The sequence below is a fragment of the Girardinichthys multiradiatus genome, chromosome 11 (assembly GCF_021462225.1).
Source record: "Girardinichthys multiradiatus isolate DD_20200921_A chromosome 11, DD_fGirMul_XY1, whole genome shotgun sequence".
Classification (NCBI taxonomy): Eukaryota; Metazoa; Chordata; class Actinopteri; order Cyprinodontiformes; family Goodeidae; genus Girardinichthys; species Girardinichthys multiradiatus.
The window spans coordinates 30618327-30640883 of record NC_061804.1 but is presented as its reverse complement, the minus strand read 5'-3'; the positions used below and the strand labels follow the sequence as shown (position 1 = coordinate 30640883).

At 39.8% G+C, this 22557-nt stretch overlaps 1 protein-coding gene across 2 annotated transcripts in view; it reads right to left on the bottom strand.

Annotated features, from left to right (window-relative positions):
* The window catches only part of pcdh1a (protocadherin 1a), a 199366-nt gene that overhangs the window by 22051 nt on the left and 154758 nt on the right, over positions 1 to 22557 (bottom strand). The gene's annotated exons all lie outside the window — the stretch shown is intronic.

Below are 22557 nucleotides of genomic sequence, written 5' to 3'. Positions count from 1 at the left end.
ACACATTTAGTCCATACCACCATCTACTAGAATCTCCCTGAGCAGTGTGTCGTGATGAAATTGGAAAAGTTTGACCCAGAGAAGACATTACACCTATAACGTTTATATAGTCCTTTAATGGTAGCTCCTAGAAGATTATAAGCAATTTCATTATTTAACAAAATGCTTCAGGAACCAGGTTTATCATGAATTTTGACCCTAATACTATATGTTAATTGTTCAGTGCATTATTCTACATTTTGAAAATTTAGGGCAGTGAAAATGTTTTCCTAATGCTGTGCATTTAAACCTTTACCACAGACTATTGAAGATAGGACAATGGTGCAATAATTAAACAGGGAAATCCAGAGCAACACCATAAAGTATTATAAAAAAACACCTTGCTTTACATTCACATTATGAATGTAATTAAAAATTCCCACAAAACATAAAACATGGATCTCACTGTTTTTCATCACTTGATATTTTCATGAACATAATGCCCAAGCATGCAGAAACAACACAATAGAGAAGAAAAAAGGCACAACAACAGCATATTTTTTTTCTCAATGCTCCCTCTCACCATCTGTTATTGCAGTGCCTATGGTGGATATATGTATGATGTGTATCTATCTTCAGGTGAGAGAATGTTTCAGTAGACAGCACATCAAGATAAGTGACACATGTTGGGGCATGGAACATGATGCAGCCATCTGAAAAGGAGTGACTAAAAGGAAAACATACAATGAAGAGAAAAAGAAAAAAAAAAAAAAACTTCTTATCATTAAGAATATTTTGCACGGTGATGGGCATTTAGACATTAGATACTTTGTGCAGAAATCCCATCTGCTGCCTGATTAGATTGAAGATTTCAGAGAGATGCATGTTAAACTAATTTACACCATCATGCAATATTCTGTCAGAGTTACTGAACCTTTACGTTGGGAACAAGGATCCATTGTAAGTAACTCACAGAGAATAACATTTATGGTTATAAAAGTCATAAATTCCAGAATTGGCAAAGTAATAACTGAAAGTGTGTCATTGATTAAAAACTCAGTCAAGGTAAAGTAAAACATGCTTTTCTTTCTTTGCAACAAGAAAGTAAAATGTTATGCTCGCCAGCTAAAATGCATAACACTAACATTTGTGTTTAGAAAGTAAAGCAAGACTAACTGAAGTATTTTTTTTATTTAGCTGAAAGCATGCAGATTATGGACTGCATGAATCACACAAGAATAAAAGGGCAGGGTAAAAAAAAATGCACTGCCACTTTCATATTGTTGTACAGAACACAGTTTTACTACACCAAGTCCTCATCCAGATTGTGAAGTTCTTAGACTGTGAGGAAGTCTGAAATATCTGCGAGAAAGTCTTAAAGCCAGAGTGGTTCCATGCCTGCGAGACTCACTAGAAATAAGGAAATGCATGTCAGACCCATACCATACAATTCCAGTCCCTCAAGTGCCATCCATCAGTGAAGGGCATATCACTAGTTAGAGGGAGGCTCAGTGACTCAGACTATGATGGAAGGACGACCCTCCGGGTTTTACTCTGAAGCTGGCTTGAGTTGGCCTACCAACGAGGGTTGAAGTGGAACTGGCCCCCAGCCAGCATTCCCTCCCTGATGCACAGTGTTCTATACCTGCTCCACGAATCACATCTGGAGTGAGACTGGATAAGACCCAGTGAGAGCAACAGAGCTCTACCTCCACTTTCTATTTCTGCCTCCATAATTATCCTTCAAGATTTGACTTAAGATCCCCTGGACCTGGCCATACAAAGTCAGCTAAAATTAGCCCCTCCTATGGAAATGAGAGGCACCAGGCTAGTAAAATTTCTTTCCCTTCATGTGTCTTAAGAAATGTGTCCTTTCAAGCCCAAATTTATACACACATTACCACCTCCGAACCTGCTGCTTCAGCATCGTACGCCCAAGACTCATTGCATGGCAAATGTAGACAGCATACTATCCAATTTTTAAAGCACACAGAGCCATCCACTTTTGTTAGAGTAATACATGAGCACATTTAAAGCTTAGGCACACTGGCTCACTCATTCATTTTACAGGCTTAGTGCTAAAACCAAACATGTTCAGTGTCCGCTTGGTGCTAAAAGCACTATTTATAGGAACTAATGTGAGCTTATATGCATGCACTTTTCTTTTTTTCCCCCAGTAATTCTGAACATTTATCTGGGTTTTCATCCGTGTCATGTATACTTCCATGAGGCATAAGTAGTAGCTGAAGATGAGTAGAAATGACCAAAACAGGAAATGCATTACTAGGAAATGTTTATGTCCAGGAATATACAGCCAGTGCCTTGCAAAAGTGTTCATACCCGATGAACCTTTTCATAATTTGTCACAGTACTGTTCTATATGATAGACCGACCCGAAGTATTATGTATAATTATGAAGCAAAAGCAAAATCACACATGAATTTCAAAATTCTTTTCAAAATAAATATCGGAAAATTGTGCCATGTATTTGTATATAGTCACCACTGAATCGATACTTTGTAGAACCACATCACTGCTATTTCAGCTTCAAGTCTTTTGGGATATTTCCAAGCTTTTGCCCTAGATTTTGACTGTCATGCATGCTGTGGGTCATTCTAACACATAACTATTCTTTGATCTAAACCATTCCATTGTAGCTCAACTTGTACATTTAAGGTTATCATCCTGCTGGAAGGTAACCCCCCCCCCGCTGTCTTTAGTAGCTTTCAACAGGATTTTTTTCTTCCTTCATATCAAATCTCACCACATTTCCTGTCACTGCTGAAGAAAAGCATCCAAACAGAATGATGATGCCATCATCACATATGATATTGTTTCCCCTTTCTTTATACTGGAGGAGTGACCCCTTCATTGACCCCCTACGTCCCCTAGATGGTCAATTAATTAATTGTATCAAATTTATGTTCTAAATAACATAGCTCACAACAGAAATCATTAACATTTACCTTTCCTATATACATCAGGCTTGGACATTGTCATTTTATGAACTAAACAAAATAATCTAGTTATTTATGTTATCTTCACCACACTAAGTAATTTCTGGATCTGCATAGACATACCTCTACAATTGTTTGCTCTCTCACAGCAGAGTTCTACCCCAAAACACATGCATGCACAAGTAAACACACTCCCACCAGTATACCACACCGATGTTATGCTGGTCCGCGTTTTCCGATCGATGTACTACTCCTACAGCTCCGCACCAACCAGGCATCAAAATGCGCATGCTTATTGCAAGCTAGTTCCTGGCTATCTCTGCTCGTAACACAGGGAAACTACAGCCACCATGACAGCATAAATATCGTGTTTCGGTGAAGTCAACTCATTCCTACTTGATTTGAGAGACAATCTCCCATCAGATAAATTGATATATGTCAGCATGTGTGTCCATATATGCTGCAGACTTTATAGATGTTTGTTAAACTGACATTTTTAAAATCTTTTAATTATTGCTGGGTTTCCTGTGGATTGTTATATTAAACTAATTAAAGCAATCAATTGTTAAATTGCTATTATTAAAAGAAACACATAAATCTCAGTTGTCCTTCACCCTACAAGACTGGATTCCTAGGGGAAACTGTATTACCATGGGAACTGTGTGTTCAGGGTTATGTGCAGTTAGCTTTGCATGTAGGTTATTTTTTATGTCTCTTCTGACCAAGGCATCTTCTTCTACATGTTTTCTGTGTCCCCTGCATGACTTATGGCAAACTGCAAACAGGACTTCTTATGGCTTTCCTTTAACAATAGTTTTCTTCTTGCTACTGTTACATTAATGACAGCTTTGTTGAGTGCACAAGTTAACAGGCTCTCTCACCTAAACAGTGAGTCTCTGCAACTCCTCCAGAATTAATGGCCCTCCGGTATTTTTCTATGATTAATGCTCCAACACTGTAAAACAATTTTGAAAAACCAAGTATACTTTTCCTTAAACTACACAATTTTTAATTAAACACATTAAAGTTGATGGTTGTAATGTGACAACATGTGAAAAAGATTCAGGGGTATAATTATCTCTGCAAGGCATCATAAATGAATGCTCAAAGTGTTAATAGTGGTAAAAATACTGACTGACATTATGACTGTGTGTATGACCCTAATACATTTTAAGACAAAAGGATCCTTTTATCAGTTATGTTACTCGAGTCTTCAAGTCAGCTGGACACAGTGATGAAACTGTGGAGAAATCACTTCAATGTATAAAAGAATCTAGTATGAAATTAAATGCAAAGGGGGATTTATTGAGATAATGGTACTCCTGCTCTTGTTCCATTTCAATTTCAACATGTGGCTACACTTCTTGCCACACGATAATTTTGTTAAATCAGAAAGACAATAAGCCAACTCTATGCAGTGCTGTAGCTAATGGCCTGAAATGTGATAACATGCCACAAAACCTCCTTTCAAAGGTTCTGGTCTGTCTGCTTTCATTTCACAAATAATGTAACGTGTGTGGTCCAACTTTAGGAGGGGCGCCTCCAATCTCATTGTTGGCGATCAGACAAGCGAAAGCACATTTTCGATTTCAAATTGGGCGAAGGGAGATGTAGACACATTCAAAACTATGACATGTTGACACATCATCAGCACAACTGGATTCAGCTCCATCGTCCCATAAAGTAATTTGCTAAAATGGCTATAGTTTACCAGAGTCTATAGTGTTGGAGCTTAATGTGGGATAGAGAATTTATTTGCGCTCCAGTTAGGTTTTTCCAATGACCTATTTGGTGTGAAATAAAACTACAAACAATTGAGTCATGGTAAACAGAAACAGCTAAGTTAAGAAAGACACAATGAGGAAATGGCCATGGGATCATAAGCATATCACCCAACAGTTTTACAAAAAGGACTGCTTTTTAGGAGCATTTTCTACAAGAGAATCCAAAAATCTACTAGTCCCATGCCCTGTCTTTTTTCTCACTGCAATAGGCCACGGTGCTGGTTCAAGCTGAAATAAAAGAGGCAGACAATCTGGCAAAGCACAGTGACCTCTGTTTAAGAAAACCCACACCTTTGCATCAGCATTCCAAACTGGCACCCAGGCAGGGGCCCAAGTTGGCATTCATGGGACAAACGAAGCCCATTAGGGCTATATTCTGCCCTCTATTCAATACAATGTCTTTATTTAAGCCTTTATTTGTTCATGCTTTGTACACAAGAACAAGATGTTTATGTGTTAAATCAGCAATGGCCAAAACAACCATACCCTTTCTGGCGCTGATATGGCAAGCAATGAAAGTGTAGGAAACCCCCCCTGACGGGAGTTCAAACAGTACAAATATATAACGCTACAAACATCATCTGTGAGATCTAAGACAGCAAAATCAGGCAGCATTACCAAAGAACCTCATTATCATGCAAATGTCATTTATTCAATTTTATCTCACCCTTCTCAATAGCCCATATGGCAGTGAGTCCGCACAGAGGAAGACACAGGGAGACCTCATGCTGGGCAAGCAGCCACATCGAAATTCCTCCATCTGTGGTCAATTGAGTTTGTTTGTGTGTGTGTGCGATTGTGTGTGCATGCTAGTACCTGCCTTCAGTCCTGCAACACAAGCACTACCCCTCATATCACACTGAAGATGACTAACCATGGATCCCCAGAGAGGAGTGCTTATTGCCAAGGCTAGACTGGACACAAAGGGATTGATCGTCAAAATGTGTGCCCGCAAGAAGAGAGACAAGGTACATCACGGGCCCCAGATGAGTCATGATCAGATTTCTGAAGGTGGCTAGAGGTTAAACTGGGCTACAGACTCGAAGTCTGTTCTGGAGTGCCAAAAAAAAAAAATCACTGTCTGGCTGCACATAATAACAAAGACGTATAAAGTAGGGAAGAAAACTCTTTGGTGTATCCCTTCAGACACATAATTGATGCAAGCAAATTAAAAAACCATGTGACAAATCAAATAAAGTCAAGGATAAAAAGTGACGGAAGACATACCATCTTGCAACTGATACCTTTTGATACTGATACAGTTGTATGGTGCCTTTAAATATTGCAAGATAATTATATGGTGGTTTGCAAAAGTATTCATACACAATAAATTGCACATGGAATTAGAAAGGGCATTTTGGATTGCCCATTTCAATTTAAAGTAACAATGTTTTGCCAAGATATTAGTATTTTTACATTTTGTCAAATTACAACTTCAAACTTCAATATTATTCAATGGAATTCTATGTGAAAGACGACATAAAAATGGACATCCTGAGTGGAGTGGAGCCGGCCAACAAACAGCCTATGGAAAAGGGGGACTTGACAGAGAAAACGGCCTGAGATTATATTTCTTTGTGATAGGACTGTAACCCCCACACCTTCATACACAGCTGGTTATGCTTAAGACCACTGATTGACATTTTCCTACTCTTATTTTTTACACCCCGGGAATTTCTGGACTGTATCCTTCGGACAAGTTTTTTGTTTGGGATTGTGTATAATAAGCAGCTGTGTAGGGTATTCTCCTGTGAATGTTGTTTGAGATTTTGATTTGAATAAAAGTTGAATTTGAAGAAGGGTTTAGACCCAATGCACTAACTGAGAACTAACACTTGGCCAAGACTGTTAGTTTTATGTATTTGAATTTTTGTAATTTTGTTTTCTTTAATTGTATGTCGTACTATGCAACAGTGGTTGTCAAATCTGTGTTAAGTTTCACTAAAGCCAGCTTGTTCCTCATTTAAAACACACCAATGTGCCCCAATAGCCGAACCTACTGGTCCATTTGTGTAATTCATTCAATATTACTCATTATTATGTTACCCATGACTAATAGCTGACATTTCAACAGATTCTCTTCCTTAAGACCTGGATTTCTGCAGCTCCTCCACAGTTACCTGGACCTGGTTGGCTTTTCTGATTAATGCTCTCCCTTCCTAGAGAGCCACATGTTGGTAGGTTTGCAGTTGTGCCATACTCTATTTTTGGATGATGGACTGAAAAGTGCTCTATGAGATGTTCAAAGCTTGAGAAATTGTTAATAACCTAAACCTAACCCTTTGTACAGCTCCATCCCTGACCTGACACTTGACTCACTAATGTTCTCCAACAAGCCTCTGAGGCCTTGACAGAGCAGCTGTATCAAAACTAAATTCAATTTCACACAGGTGGATTGTTTACTAATTGAGTGACTTCTAAAGGGATTTTGTTTTGGGGTATCAGAGTAAAATGGGGCCGAATGCTAATACACACCACAATAAATTTTTTTTATTTGTAAAACATTTTGAAAACTACGAATCCTTAGATGAACCACTTGTTCTCTATCACATAAAATCCAAATAAAATGCTTTTGGGTTTGTTCTGGTAATGTGACATTATGAAAATGTTCAAGGGGTATGAGTGCTTTTGCAAAGCATTGTAAAAAATAACCATCAAAAAATGCAATTTTTTTCTGAATCACATACAGCAAACTGACACCACTGCTAATTGAAATCTGACCACTGATGCCTGAAATACAAACGGACTCATTATACACAGAGAAACCAGTTACTGTTTATCAGATGTGATTACAGTGCATGATAAATCATGAATCTTGGCACCAACCACATATATAAGATAAGCAGTTTTCATGTTGTGTGAAGCAATCAATTTAAAGGGAATTATAGAGCTCACTGATTATGATCAGTGCCTATTAAAGTTAAATGGCACTGTAATCACATTGATTTACACATTTGGGTTGTGATGTGACCTTTTCCGCAACCCCCCTACTCAAGCCCACTGCTAACAAATGCACACATTGCAGAAAAACACATATGGCAGGCAGGCATGCATGAAATGTATACATAGTCCTTGATGTCGCATGCTTGAAAAGAGGAGTGGGAAATAAACACAGGCCAACTCAAATGGAGTGCACTCTAACCGCCTGAAGATAAGAATTAGGAAACGTAGGAGGAGGGAGCAGATGCTTGGCCGCACGAAAAAAAAAAAAAACTCCAGAAATTAATTTCTGCAGATCAGAAAGCATCTATGTCACATGCTGCATATCAGAAATGTTATTACTGTGGTCAAATTTTTTCCTCACTTCCAATGCCAACAGACTGCAAAAATCTTAAAATGAGTATGAATTCAGGAAATCTTGCACTACATACAGGTTAAATTTAAGGTTCATTCAATGAGTGCCAGAGTGATTGGTATTTTGATCTTCTGAACAGAGCAGAGCAGCAGTGTACTGGCTATCCTCATCTGTTTCTACACGGTGTTGGTTGTTCCCACATCTTTTCTTTCTAACATGAAAAAGTTAGCTGATTCAAAAGTCTTGGCAATGAAATTAAATAGGCGAGACTGAGCTATGCAGCATCTTAAAATGTCTGAAAAGTCTTTATTTGCATCGTTTCAGTTTTATGCCTTAAAAAGTGTTAAATTAATGTATGTTCATGTCCTATATAGGTGTTAAAGTTGCTGTCACACAATCTTGCCACATATGCTGTAGTTTTGAAAAACATGTATACGCAGGTCTAAATATGAGGAAATTAATGGGGATGTTGTAGGACATAAAGTCCTGTCACATCTTTAAAGGATGTTTCACTTGTTTCACATGCTTCCAATCTGCAGAGTACGTATATACTGGGATCAATGATGTGTAATTGACAGTGTTCTGCTGCGTCATGTCATGACTTTTCCATGATTTCACCATCTAGCTAAATTTGTTTTTGATATTAAGATCAACTGGGGAATGAAATCTCTATGCTCTAGCATTTAAATCTCAATGCTCGGAGTGTGCTCAAGTGGTCAGAAAATGTTTTTTTGTTTACTTACAAATTCACTTCTTATTTGTTTATTTATTTGCTGTTCATTGTGGGTATTGTAGTTCTGGCTGAGGAATTTGGTAGTTTGTATGTGATATAACCATAAGCCTGTAATGATGATGCAGGGCACCCTGGCACCCAATATTGAACCTTTCCTACAAACCAATTGAAGAAATCTGCTAGTAAAACAGACTTCCGTTTTTTATTTACGGAACTGAAATCAAATTTTATCCACTACCTGCTCCATCAGGAGAGTGAACATTTAAGGAGGTTTGGTTTGAAAACACAGAGATTAACAGTTGGCTAAAACCTGTTGTCAGTAACCATTATGCAGCTTACTATATGGGTCACTGTGTAAAAGGTATTAATGCAAGATAAATCGAAGTTGTAATGTACAGACTCAGATGGCAGAGCCAAAAATTATCGAGAAGTTAACAAATTTATGTTTCACCAAAGATACTAAGCTATTCAGTAAGTTAACTTTGTTTATTTCATTTCATCCAGGTGTTGAATGTATTATAATGTTCTTAAAGAAAGTCTTAAAAATTGATACATTTACGCTACTGAAACTTGTAAAAACTCTTCTGTTGTTAATGTAGTGCACTTTTGAAAGTACAGTTAGCAATTTACACTCACCCGCCACTTTATGAGGTACACCTTGCTAGTAGGACCCCCTTTTGCCTTGAGAACTGCCTTAATCCTTTGTGGCATAGATTCAACAAGGGACTGGAAACATTCCTCCGAGAGTTTGGTCCATATTGAAATGATAGCATCACACAGATGCTGCAGATTTGTCGGCTGCACATCCATGATGTGAATCTCCGTTTCCACCACAACCCAAAGGTGCTCTATTGGATTGAGATCTGGTGACTGTGGGGGCCATTTGAATACAGTGAACTCATTGTCATGTTCAAGAAACCAGTCTGAGATGATTTGTGCTTTATGACATGGCGAGTTATCCTGCTGGAAGTAACCATCAAAAGATGGGTACACTGTGGTCATAAAGGGATGGACATGGTCAGCAACAATGCTCAGGTAGGCTGTCGTGTTGACACGATGCTAAATTGGTACTAAGGGGCCCAAAGTGTGCCAAGAAAATATTCCCCACACCATTACACCACCACCACCAGCCTGAACCATTGATACAAGGCAGGATGGATCCATGCTTTTGTTGATGCCAAATTCTGACCCTACCATCTGAATATCGCAGCAGAAATCAAGACTCATCAGACTAGGCAATGTTTTTTCAATCTTCTATTGTCCAATTTTGGTGAGCCTGTGCGAATTGTAGCCTCAGTTCCCTGTCCATAGCTGACAGGAGTGACACCCGTTGTGGTCTTCTGCTGCTGTGGCTCATCTGCCTCAAGGTTCGACATGTTGTGCATTCAGAGATGCTCTTCTGCATGCCTTGGTTGTAACGTGTGGTTATTTGAGTTACTGTTGCCTTTCTATTAGCTCAAACCAGTCTGGCCATTCTCCTCTGACCTCTGGCATCAACAAGGCATTTGCGCAGAACTCCCACTCACTGAATATTTTCTCTTTTTCGGACCATTCTCTGTAAACCCTAGAGATGGTAGTGCATGAAAATCCCAGTAGATCAGCAGTTTCTGAAATACTCAGACCAGCCCGTCTGGCACCAACAACCATGCCACGTTCAAAGTCACTTAAATCACCTTTCTTCCCTATTCTAATGCTTGGTTTGAACTGCAGCAGATCGTCTTGACCATGTCTACATGTCTAAATGCAATGAGTTGCTGCCATGTGATTGGCTGATAAACTAGTTAGTATCAGCATATCTTTCACAATTTTTCTATAAAGAGCAGAATGTCAGGAAGATATAACATTTTGTGTAATAGGAAAACATAAGATAACACCCCACTAAATTTAATAGAAATTTTTAAGAAAATATTCCTATGTCTTCAATCACTTTGTACATCTGTTAAAAAAAAAGAATCGCTACATCCTGACCTACTGTTTTATCTGACAGTGAATCACAAGTAGTGAGTCTACGGGAAACTGAATTAGTCTTTATTTTTTAAGATACCTTTATATGAAAGAAACCGATTGGTAAATTGCAATCACGGTAGCATAAAATAGCTGAATGATTTTAAACAGAGTGACTGTCACTGACATTGAATTTTAAGAAAATACACAATTTTATCTTTAGCTAACATGACTGCTAAAGGTATTTGGATATGTCAAAATATTATATTTGGGCATACTTTTTGCACAAATATATTAAGCATAGTTTTTACACTTTCAAATAATTGTACTCAATTAGACATTTCTTAGAGTCTGCATATGCTATTTTCATAAATGTATAGCTATTCATGTGTACATTTGACCTTGCTAATCAGTCAATCTTTTCTTTGTCATTATTACTAATCTTCATGTGTATCTGCATGCTTTCATTTTGCCTGTCACTTTACTGCTTTAACACTTAAATCTTACCACTAGGGACAATAAAGTATATTCAAGGGGACAATATATCCATCCATCCATTATCTTCACCTTGTTCCAGGGTCGGGCTGCGGGGGCAGCAGCTTGAATGAGGAAGCCCAGACATGTCTTTCCACAGCCACCTCTTCTAGCTCTTTTAAGAGAATTCCGAAGGTGTTCTGAGGCAAGCTGAGAGACATGATCTCTCAAGTATGTCCTGGGTCTTCCTCTGGGTCTCCTTCCAGTTGGACATGCCTGGAGCACCTCCTTAGGGACGCGTCTACGGGGCATCCTTACCAGATGCCCAAACCACCTCAACTGCCTCCTTTTGATGTGGAGGAGCAGCAGGTCTACTCCAAGTCTCTCTGGGAGAGCCGAACGTCTCACCCCCTCTCTAAGGGAGTGGTCAGCTAAGCTGTGGAGAAAACTAATTTCAACCGCCTGTATCCGTAATCTAATTTTTCAGTCACTACCCAAAGTTTGTGACCATTGGTGAGGATAGGAACGTAGACTGAACTTATGCCTTACAGCAAAGCTCCCTTTTTACCACAACAGACAGACAACAGACAGGTATAGAATGTGCAAGACTGCGAAGCCGCACCAATCCATCTGTCAATCTCATACTTCCTTCTTCTATGATAAACAAAACCCCAAGAAGCTTAAACTCCTCTACTTGAGGGAGCACCTTATCTTCTACCCAGATAGAGTAGTCCACCCTTTCTGACTGACGACCATGATCCCAGATTTGGAGGTTCTAATCCCAGCTGCTTCGCACTCAATTCTATTGTATTCTAATGTATTCTATTCTATTATTCTGCCACATGAGCAACACAACTCTGAAATGCCATATATACTATACCAAACTTTAGAAAGGCCTTGGGGTAGTGAGGTTTTAGGGGCCCAAAAATATATTTATATTTTTTTAAATACATTTTCTTTTTACAAATATGGTATTTGAAAAGTTTCTAACGTATACATATTGTCATATCACTGTAAGGTTTTTTAATGTGTTATATTTCACCAGTGGGCAATTATTTAAAAACAATGACACACAGTCACCCTCCTTATTTGTTTTTGTGTTTTAGTGACCTCATTACATTGCCACATATAGGCCCGGCATAGCTACTTTTTTCATTTGTTTTAGAAATTCTAACGTGTGGGGACATTTTTAGCAACAACAAATAAAGATTTGGAAAGACTGAATTTTCATATGGACAAGGCTTGAAAACATTAAAGATGATGTGTACCTAACAATCAGTGTATTGTAATTTGTATGAATGAAATAAACAGGGCACCAAAACTGGCTTATATCCTCATTCTCATTAATTCACTCCTACTTATAACCTGGATATATCCACATAAATGCAACACAATCAAAGCAAGGGCTACTCAAACATCACAGCAATGACCCAACAATAAAATCAGTTCTCATGTTACACTATACAGATGCTCCACCTGCACCTCTGAATACTGAAGAGCGGCTCCATCTGACCTACTTAAATAATTCAGCTATTAACTATATGACTACTTGGTGACACCCATAGACTGTGTAAAGGGCATTCAGAATTTTCATCTTAGGACCAGTGAGTGTAAATATACATACAGGTCCTTTTCAAAATATTAGCATATTGTGATAAAGTTCATTATTTTCCATAATGTCATGATAAAAATTTAACATTCATATATTTTAGATTCATTGCACACTAACTGAAATATTTCAGGTCTTTTATTGTCTTAATACGGATGATTTTGGCATACAGCTCATGAAAACCCAAAATTCTTATCTCACAAAATTAGCATATTTAATCCGACCAATAAAAGAAAAGTGTTTTTAATACAATAAACGTCAACCTTCAAATAATCATGTACAGTTATGCACTCAATACTTGGTCGGGAATCCTTTTGCAGAAATTACTGCTTCAATGCGGCGTGGCATGGAGGCAATCAGCCTGTGGCACTGCTGAGGTCTTATGGAGGCCCAGGATGCTTCGATAGCGGCCTTTACCTCGTCCAGAGTGTTGGGTCTTGAGTCTCTCAACGTTCTCTTCACAATATCCCACAGATTCTCTAAGGGGTTCAGGTCAGGAGAGTTGGCAGGCCAATTGAGCACAGTGATACCATGGTCAGTAAACCATTTACCAGTGGTTTTGGCACTGTGAGCAGGTGCCAGGTCGTGCTGAAAAATGAAATCGTCATCTCCATAAAGCTTTTCAGCAGATGGAAGCATGAAGTGCTCCAAAATCTCCTGATAGCTAGCTGCATTGACCCTGCCCTTGATAAAACACAGTGGACCAACACCAGCAGCTGACACGGCACCCCAGACCATCACTGACTGTGGGTACTTGAAACTGGACCTCTGGCATTTAGGCATTTCCTTCTCCCCAGTCTTCCTCCAGACTCTGGCACCTTGATTTCCGAATGACATGCAGAATTTGCTTTCATCCGAAAAAAGTACTTTGGACCACTGAGCAACAGTCCAGTGCTGCTTCTCTGTAGCCCAGGTCAGGCGCTTCTGCCGCTGTTTCTGGTTCAAAAGTGGCTTGACCTGGGGAATGTGGCACCTGTAGCCCATTTCCTGCACACGCCTGTGCACGGTGGCTCTGGATGTTTCTACTCCAGACTCAGTCCACTGCTTCCGCAGGTCCCCTAAGGTCTGGAATCGGCCCGTCTCCACAATCTTCCTCAGGGTCCGGTCACCTCTTCTCGTTGTGCAGCGTTTTCTGCCACACTTTTTCCTTCCCACAGACTTCCCACTGAGGTGCCTTGATACAGCACTCTGGGAACAGCCTATTCGTTCAGAAATTTATTTCTGTGTCTTACCCTCTTGCTTGAGGGTGTCAATTGTGGCCTTCTGGACAGCAGTCAGGTCGGCAGTCTTACCCATGATTGGGGTTTTCAGTGATGAACCAGGCTGGGAGTTTTAAAGGCCTCAGGAATCTTTTGCAGGTGTTTAGAGTTAACTCGTTGATTCAGATGATTAGGTTCATAGCTCGTTTAGAGACCCTTTTAATGATATGCTAATTTTGTGAGATAGAAATTTTGGGTTCTCATGAGCTGTATGCCAAAATCCTCCGTATTAAGACTATAAAAGACCTGAAATATTTCAGTTAGTGTGCAATGAATCTAAAATATATGAATGTTAAATTTTCATCATGACATTATGGAAAATAATGAACTTTATCACAATATGCTAATATTTTGCGAAGGACCTGTATGTATATATATATATATATATATATATATATATATATATATATATATATATATATATATATATATTTATAAATTTTATAAAATTATAAATTTTATAAAATTATGACACCATAAAGTTGGGGTATTTTGTTATGTGTATCATACCGTAATGATCTCATACCAGTCCACGCATACTTGTCAGGTTCTGGGAGTTGCTGCTTGTATTTTTGTGCATGCTATTAACAACGCTTCGCCCCTAGGTGTTGCTTGTGCTCTGTTGGGTTAGGACAGGTGTTTTCCATCTCCGTGATCAAGCTGAGAGGTTTATAAGGAGCATGCTGCCAGCACTTCGATGCCTGAGTGTTTTGCCTCTGTGGTAACATTCAACCGGCCAAGTTTAAGGCATTCATGTTTTGCTAAGCTTTGACTTATCAGTCTTGTCCTTGCTTATTTCCAGGTTCAGCTTTGGACCCAGTTCAAGCTCCTTTGAAAGTACCTACCTGACTTCGCCTTCTTTGCCAATATTTCCAGTCAGGCTTTGCTGTCAGCCATTGGACTCCATACTCTCAGCTTCCCTGAGCAAAACCTTTCCACCCTCCAGCGAGCGGCACCTCTGGAGTCCGTCTGTAAGGAAACACTGAAACAAAGTTCTGATTCGTGGGAAGGATCAGTTAATCAAAGTAACCAGGCCAACCAAGCTTACCAGACCCGGAATCAAATTCCTCCGGCGAACCAGCTTCACCTATAAGCTGTAAGATACCAAACACTGCAAATCCTATTCTCCCCATCCTCTACTTACCTGTTACCCTTCCATGCAGCCGAGAGGTTCCAGTCCCAGATCCAGCCTTCATCGAACCTGTGATAAAATAAACACTTTAAACTTCATAATCTCTCTGAGTGTTTTCCGCATGTGGGTCAGATTGGCTACAAACAAAATGACAGAACACTCAGGCCAAGCCGACCTAGCAGAAACACTTAAAAGAACTATATCTGAACATAGTCACCAAATTCAGGCTCAAGGTTCATCTCTCCGCTCTCACCATGAACAACAAAGACAAACTTACTAACAGCTTGAACAGATTTTCTCTCTCTTACAGCATATTCTCTGTACCAATTACTCCCCTTCGCCTGGTGGTGCTACTGAACCCCCGCTGTCTCAACAGCTACCTTCCGGACGTGATGTAACTTCCCCTAACCCGGAGAAATTTCCCGGGGAGATCATAGACTGTGGAGAATTTCTGCTGCAGTGCAAGCTAGTGTTCAACCGGTCACCTCAATCATTTCCTCATGACAATGTCAAGATTTCTTATGTATTAGGATTATTAACAGAAAAGGCTGTTCGATGGGCTGAATCCAGGCTCACGGAGTGTAATCAGTTTGGCTGCACCTATGATGAATTTATTAAGGAATTCAAACAAACATTCAATCAGGAGATTGATCAGACACATATTGCACGCCGCTTGTGGGCGCTACAACAACAAGACAAACCTCTAACTGAGATTTCTATAGAATTCCGCACATTGGCAGCAGCTTCAGGCTGGGAGCAGCAGGCACTTAAACCCGCATTTTTTCAGTCACTGGATGAGGCTGTAAAAAATGAGTTAGCCCTAAAAGACAAACCAAAAGAATTAAATGACTTTATTGCCTTAGCAATACGATTCAATTCACCTATGAGAGAAAGGAGAAGAATCCACTCTAGGCAATTAGTGCATAAGTCACAATTACTCTCTGGATCTAGATCCACTTCTGCAGCGCCTCAGCCGTTCAGTCCATCAGAACCCGAACCCATGCAATTAGGTTGGACTAGGCTTACTCCAGATGAGCGACAGCATTGAAGGGAAGCAAATCATTGCTTTTATTGTGGTTCACCTGATCATTTTGTCTACTCATGCCCACTTCGGCAAAAAGGGGGAGTCCGTTGACTGTAAAGGGGGAGCCAGCGGACCAACATTGTAGCTCCAAGACCCCTAGATTCACCTTGCCTGCCACTTTGCTGTATAATAATAAATCAGCTTTTCGGCATTGATTTACTCAATGCCGAAATCCTACCTGAAACTGCTGGCTAAGGATCAGCGTAAATACAGTAAGATTGTTATTCACGCTGGCGGTAATGACACCCGGTTACGTCAATCGGAGGTCACCAAAGTTAGTGTTGCTTCGGTGTGTAAGTTTGCCAAAACAATGTCGGACTCCGTAATTTTCTCTGGTCCCCTCTGTGGCTTACTGAACATAAGATCTCTCTCTTCAAAGACATTGCTAGTTAGTGACCTGATTTGTGACAATCAGATTGATTTACTTTGCCTCACAGAAACCTGGCTGCAGCAAGAGGATTATGTTATTATAAATGAGTCAACTCATACTAATTATTTAAATTTTCACATTCCTCGAATTATTGGGCGAGGAGGAGGAGTAGCAACCATTTTTCAGTCGGATTTATTGATTAGCCCCAGACCAATCAATAGCTACAACTCTTTTTAATATTTAATCCTTAGTTTTCCTCATCCAAATTGCCAAGCACTAAAACCTCTTCTGTTTGATGTTTTGTACCGTCCACCAGGCCCTTACTCTCAATTTTTAGATCAGTTTTCAGACCTTTTATCTGATTTAGTGTTAAATACAGATAAAGTTATTATAGTGGGGGATTTTAACATTCATGTAGACGCTGAAAGTGATAGCCTAAATATAGCGTTTAATGCTATCTTAGACTCAATTGGCATTGATCAAAACATTAACAAACCTACCCACCTTTGTCTTCATTCCCTGGACCTTGTGCTGACATATGGCATTGAGTGTAAAGACATAACAATATTCTCTCATAACCCTGTCCTGTCTGACAATTTCTTAATAACCTTTGAGTTTAATTTAACCGAGTACTCCACACCTGAAAGAAAATTTCATTATAGTAGATCATTATCAGGCGATGCTGTAACAACCTTTAAAGAATCTGTTCCACTTTCAATTTCCTCATTATCACTGAAAAGCACAGTGGAGGGCAATAATTCTGTTTCTGCCCCTTCACAAATTGATTCTTTTGTTCATAGTGTTTCTTCATCATTGCATGATGCATTAGACAATGCAGCCCCTTTGAAAAAGAAGGTAATCATTAATAGGAGGCTAGCTCCTTGGTTTAATTCAGAGCTGCGTACTTTAAAGCACAATGTTAGAAAATTGGAGAGAAAATGTCGCTCTACACACCTAGAGGATTCCTACTTATTCTGGAAAAATAGCCTACTGTTGTATAAAAAGACACTTCGCCAAGCTAGAACAGCTTATTTCTCATCATTAAAGAAGAGAACAAGAATAATCCTAGGTTTCTCTTTAGTACAGCTGCTAAACTTACACAGAGTCATAGCTCTGTTGAGCCATCCATTCCCTTAGCTCTTAGCAGCCATGACTTTATGGGATTCTTCTTAAATAAAATTGGTTCTATTAAAAAGAAAATCTTTGACATACTCCCGAAGATGATTACTTCATCCTCAGCAAGTGAGACAACATTGGAAATAACTGCAGAACCTGATTTGTGTTTGGACTGTTTTGATCCTGTGAAGCTTCCTGAGTTATCAGAAATATTAGCTTCATCTAAACCTTCAACTTGTATGTTAGACCGTATCCCAACCAAATTATTTAAGGAAGTGTTCCCTCTGATTACCAGCCCCATTTTAGATATGATTAATTTATCTTTAGTAAATGGATATGTACCACAGGCTTTTAAGTTAGCTGTAATTAAACCTTTACTTAAGAAACCTTCGCTTGATCGAGATGACTTGAAAAATTACAGACCTATATCCAATCTTCCATTCTCATCTAAAATTCTTGAGAAAATTGTTGCTAATCAAATGTGTGAGCATTTATACAGCAATGACCTGTTTGAAGAGTTTCAGTCAGGTTTCAGAGCTCATCATACCACTGAAACAGATCTGCTGAAAGTCACTAATGATATTCTTATGGCCTCAGATAATGGACTTGTGTCTGTTCTGGTTCTGTTAGATCTCAGTGCTGCATTTGATACAGTCGATCACAAAATTATCTTAGAAAGGCTGGAATATGCTGTAGGCATCAGGGGAACAGCGCTAGGCTGGTTTAAATCTTATCTGACAGATTCCAGTTTGTTCATGTAAATGATAAATCATATTTAATCTCCAGGGTTAATTGTGGAGTACCACAGGGCTCAGTACGTGGGCCAATTCTCTTTACTATATATATGCTTCCAATAGGTCAAATTATTAGGCAGCATGGGATACATTTTCACTGTTATGCTGATGATACTCAGCTTTACTTATCCATAAATCCTGATGAGCCCAACCAGTTAGATAGACTACAAGCATGTCTTGAAGATATAAAAACTTGGATGACGTTACATTTTTTGCTTCTAAATTCAGACAAGACAGAAGTTGTCGTCTTTGGACCGGAGTCTTTAAAAAATAAACTGCTTAGTCAATCACTTAACCTGGATGGCATTAAATTGACCTCTGATAATAAAGTAAAAAACCTTGGTGTTATTTTTGACCAGGACATGTCATTTAAATCCCATATTAAACAGGTTTCTAGGATTTCCTTCTTTCATCTCCGGAACATTGCCAAAATTAGAAATATCCTATCTAGGAGTGACGCTGAAAAACTAGTCCATGCATTTGTTACTTCAAGGCTGGACTATTGTAATTTGTTACTATCAGGATGTCCACAAAATGCAGTTAAAAGCCTTCAGCTGATTCAAAATGCTGCAGCAAGAGTTCTGATGAAAATTAAAAAGAGAGATCATATTTCTCCTATTTTAGCTTCCCTTCATTGGTTCCCTGTTAAGTCCAGAATAGAATTTAAAATTCTCCTCCTCACATATAAAGCCCTTAATGATCTAGCTCCATCATACATCAGAGATCTGATTGTTCCATATGTTCCTAACAGAGCACTTTGTTCTCAGACTGCAGGTTTACTGGTGGTTCCTAGTCTCTAGAAGTAGAATGGGAGGCAGATCCTTTAGTTATCAGGCTCCTCTCCTGTGGAACCAGCTCCCAGCTTTAGTCCGTGAGGCAGACACCCTGTCTACTTTTAGGGCTAGGCTTAAAACTTTCCTTTTTGATAAAGCTTATAGTTAGAGTGGCTTAGTTTATCCTGAGCTATCTTCCTTATTTTTTTACCTCCGTCTTCTTCCCTCCCTGTTGGTTGGAGTAAGGGGGAGTCAGGTTTAGCCTAAACCGGCTCAGTTATGGTTGAGGTGCAAACACACCCTCCATTTCTGCTACCTGTATGACCCCTTCTCTTTTCAAATGGTTATAATCAGTCTGACAGAGGTAGGTATCCCAATCATTGTGGTTTTTAGTATAACAATGACCATCAGTGGGACCCTTTGTGAGTTGCCTTGAGACGACATTGTTGTAAATAAGTGCCGTTTAACTAAATAATCTGAACAGAAACTATCTGTGTAGTTATGCTGCTATAGGCTTAGGCTGCTGGAGGACATAACGACCACTTTCACCCTCTTAACTACATTCTCACACTACTCTCCAATTTTGCATTGTTTGCTGTTATTTCAGCTTTTAACCTTGTTCTATCTTTTCTCTTCCTAGAAGCTACACCTGGCCTGGCTCTGTGTCTGCCTGTGACACCTTTCTGGAGAGGGGAATCGTCCGAGCTTCTGCTGGCAACAACTTAATGCTCACCCTCTACCGATGATCCACATAGCCCTGTCTTTTAGTGTTTAACCCTTTCTCTCTCCTAGACATGGAAATTGACTGAGCTTTTACTGTAACTAATTATATGTGCTCTCTTTCAGACTCTAACCTTGAAAACTGGCTCAGAGTTTATCTGTTCTTTCTTTCTAGGTGAAACGACTAAAGAAGCTACATTCATTATCATTTACTTTTCCTTCCCAAAGAAAGTACTCCTAGATCAGTGCTTCTGTGTTCTTTTTGTGTCTCTGCTCTGTTCTCTCAAACACCCAGTCGGTCGTGGCACATGGCCGCTCACACTGAGCCTGGTTCTGCTGGAGGTTTCTTTCTGTTAAAAGGGAGTTTTTCCTCTCCACTGTCACTACATGCATGCTCAGTATGAGGGATTGCTGCAAAGTCAACGCCAGTGACTGTCCACTGTCTCTACATGCTCATCCGGGAGGAGGGAATGCTGCAAGTCACTGACTGGATGCAATCTGCTGGGTTTCCTTAGATAGAAAAACTTTTTATCCAATTTGAATAAAAAGCTAACTCCGACTGCACTGTTCAATTGTTAGGATTAATTGGAATGTATGTACCTGACTGTTGTGAAGTGCCTTGAGACAACATGTGTTGTGAATTGGCGCTATATAAATAAAACTGAATTGAATTGAATTGAATTGAATTGATTCTGGTAGCGATCAGAATTTAATTGATCAGGCTCTGGTTAGCAAATACCAGATTGAGAGCGAACTTCTCCCTGTGTCACGCCAAGTACAGGCTCTGGATGGTAGTTCCCTCCATTCCCTTACTCATCAGATCAAACCACTCGAATTGATGTTATCAGGTAATCACAGAGAATTCATCACACTCCTTGTTTTTCCCATTTCACAAAGTTCTGTGGTTCAAGGGCTTCCCTGGCTGCAGATTCATAATTGGACTGAAGTCCGTATTGAATCCTGGTCTTATAAATGCTTATCTTTTTGTTTACAGTCAGCTGTTTCACCTAACATCCCAGTTTTGGACCATAAGGAGGAGGAACCTTCTGATCTCACTCAAGTCCCCACTGAATATCATGACCTTAAAATGGTGTTCAGCAAATCAAAGGCCGTATCTCTGCCTCCTCACCGGCCCTATGACTGTGCAATCCATCTTCTCCCTGGAGCACCTTTACCTTCAAGTCGCCTGTACAATATTTCTAACCCTGAACGAGCCACCATGGAAAAATATATTTCTGAGTCCCTGGCAGCTGTTATCATCCGTCCATCATCCTCTCCCCTTGGTGCTGTTTTTTTCTTCGTTGGGAAGAAGGATGGATCATTACCGTGGACTTAAATCACATTAAATCACTGTTAAAACTAAATATCCATTACCATTACTCTCTTCTGCCTTTGAACCGGTACATGGTTCCACTGTGTTCACCAAATTGGACTTACGCAATGCTTACCACCTCGTCTGAATTCGCAAGGGTGACGAGTGGAAAATTGCATATAAGACGCCTTTAGGGCACTTTGAGTATCTAGTTATGCCTTTTGGACTCAGCAATGCACCAGCAGTGTTTCAGGTGCTAGTAAATGACGTTTTGAGAGATTGTTTGAACATTTTTGTGTTTGTGTATTTAGATGACATTCTCATTTATTCTAAGGACATCACTGAACATCGCCACCATGTCCGCCAAGTTCTGCAACATCTTTTGGAGAACCGAATTTTCATTAAAGCAGAGAAGTGCGAGTTCCATAAAGATTCAGTCACATTCCTGGGATTTATTCTAGAGGGTGGACATGTTCACTCCGACCCGGACAAGATCACAGCCATCTTGGACTGGCCACTTCCTGATTCACGCAAACAGGTCCAGAGATTCCGTGGATTTCAAATTTATACGTCAAAACTTGTGCCACATGTGCCCGAAACAAGTCCTCTAATCAGCCTCCGGCAGGTTTGCTTCAGCCCTTAGTATCCCAGCACACCCTTGGTCTCACATTGCCCTTGATTTTGTTACCGGACTGCCTAATTCTCACGGCATGACCACTATCCTGACGATCATTGATCATTTTTCCAAGGCCTGTCAACTCATTCCCCTTAAGAAACCGCCTTCCGCTTTCCAAACATCCAATTTACTGGTGAAGCATGTTTTTCGGCTTCATGGGATACCACTTGAAATTCTCCAATTTACCTCCCAAGTGTGGAGACAGTTTTGTTCGGCTTTAGAAGCCAAGGTTTCTCTGACTTCAGGGTACCACCCTCAGTCCGACGATCAAACCGAGCGTATGAATCAGGAGCTTGAAAGCATCCTCAGATGTTAGACCTCCTCTAACCCCATAGATTGGAGTAATTATTTACCTTGGGTGGAATACTCCCATAACGCCCACATCTCATCTGCTACTGGTCGTTCTCCGTTTGAGGTCTCGTTGGGCTATCAACCACCATTGTTAACCACTGACCAGAAAGAAATAGCTGTCCCTTCTGTAAAACATCACATTTGCCGCTGTAAGCGGGTGTGGGATTCCACTGTTCAGGCTCTTTAAAGAACTGC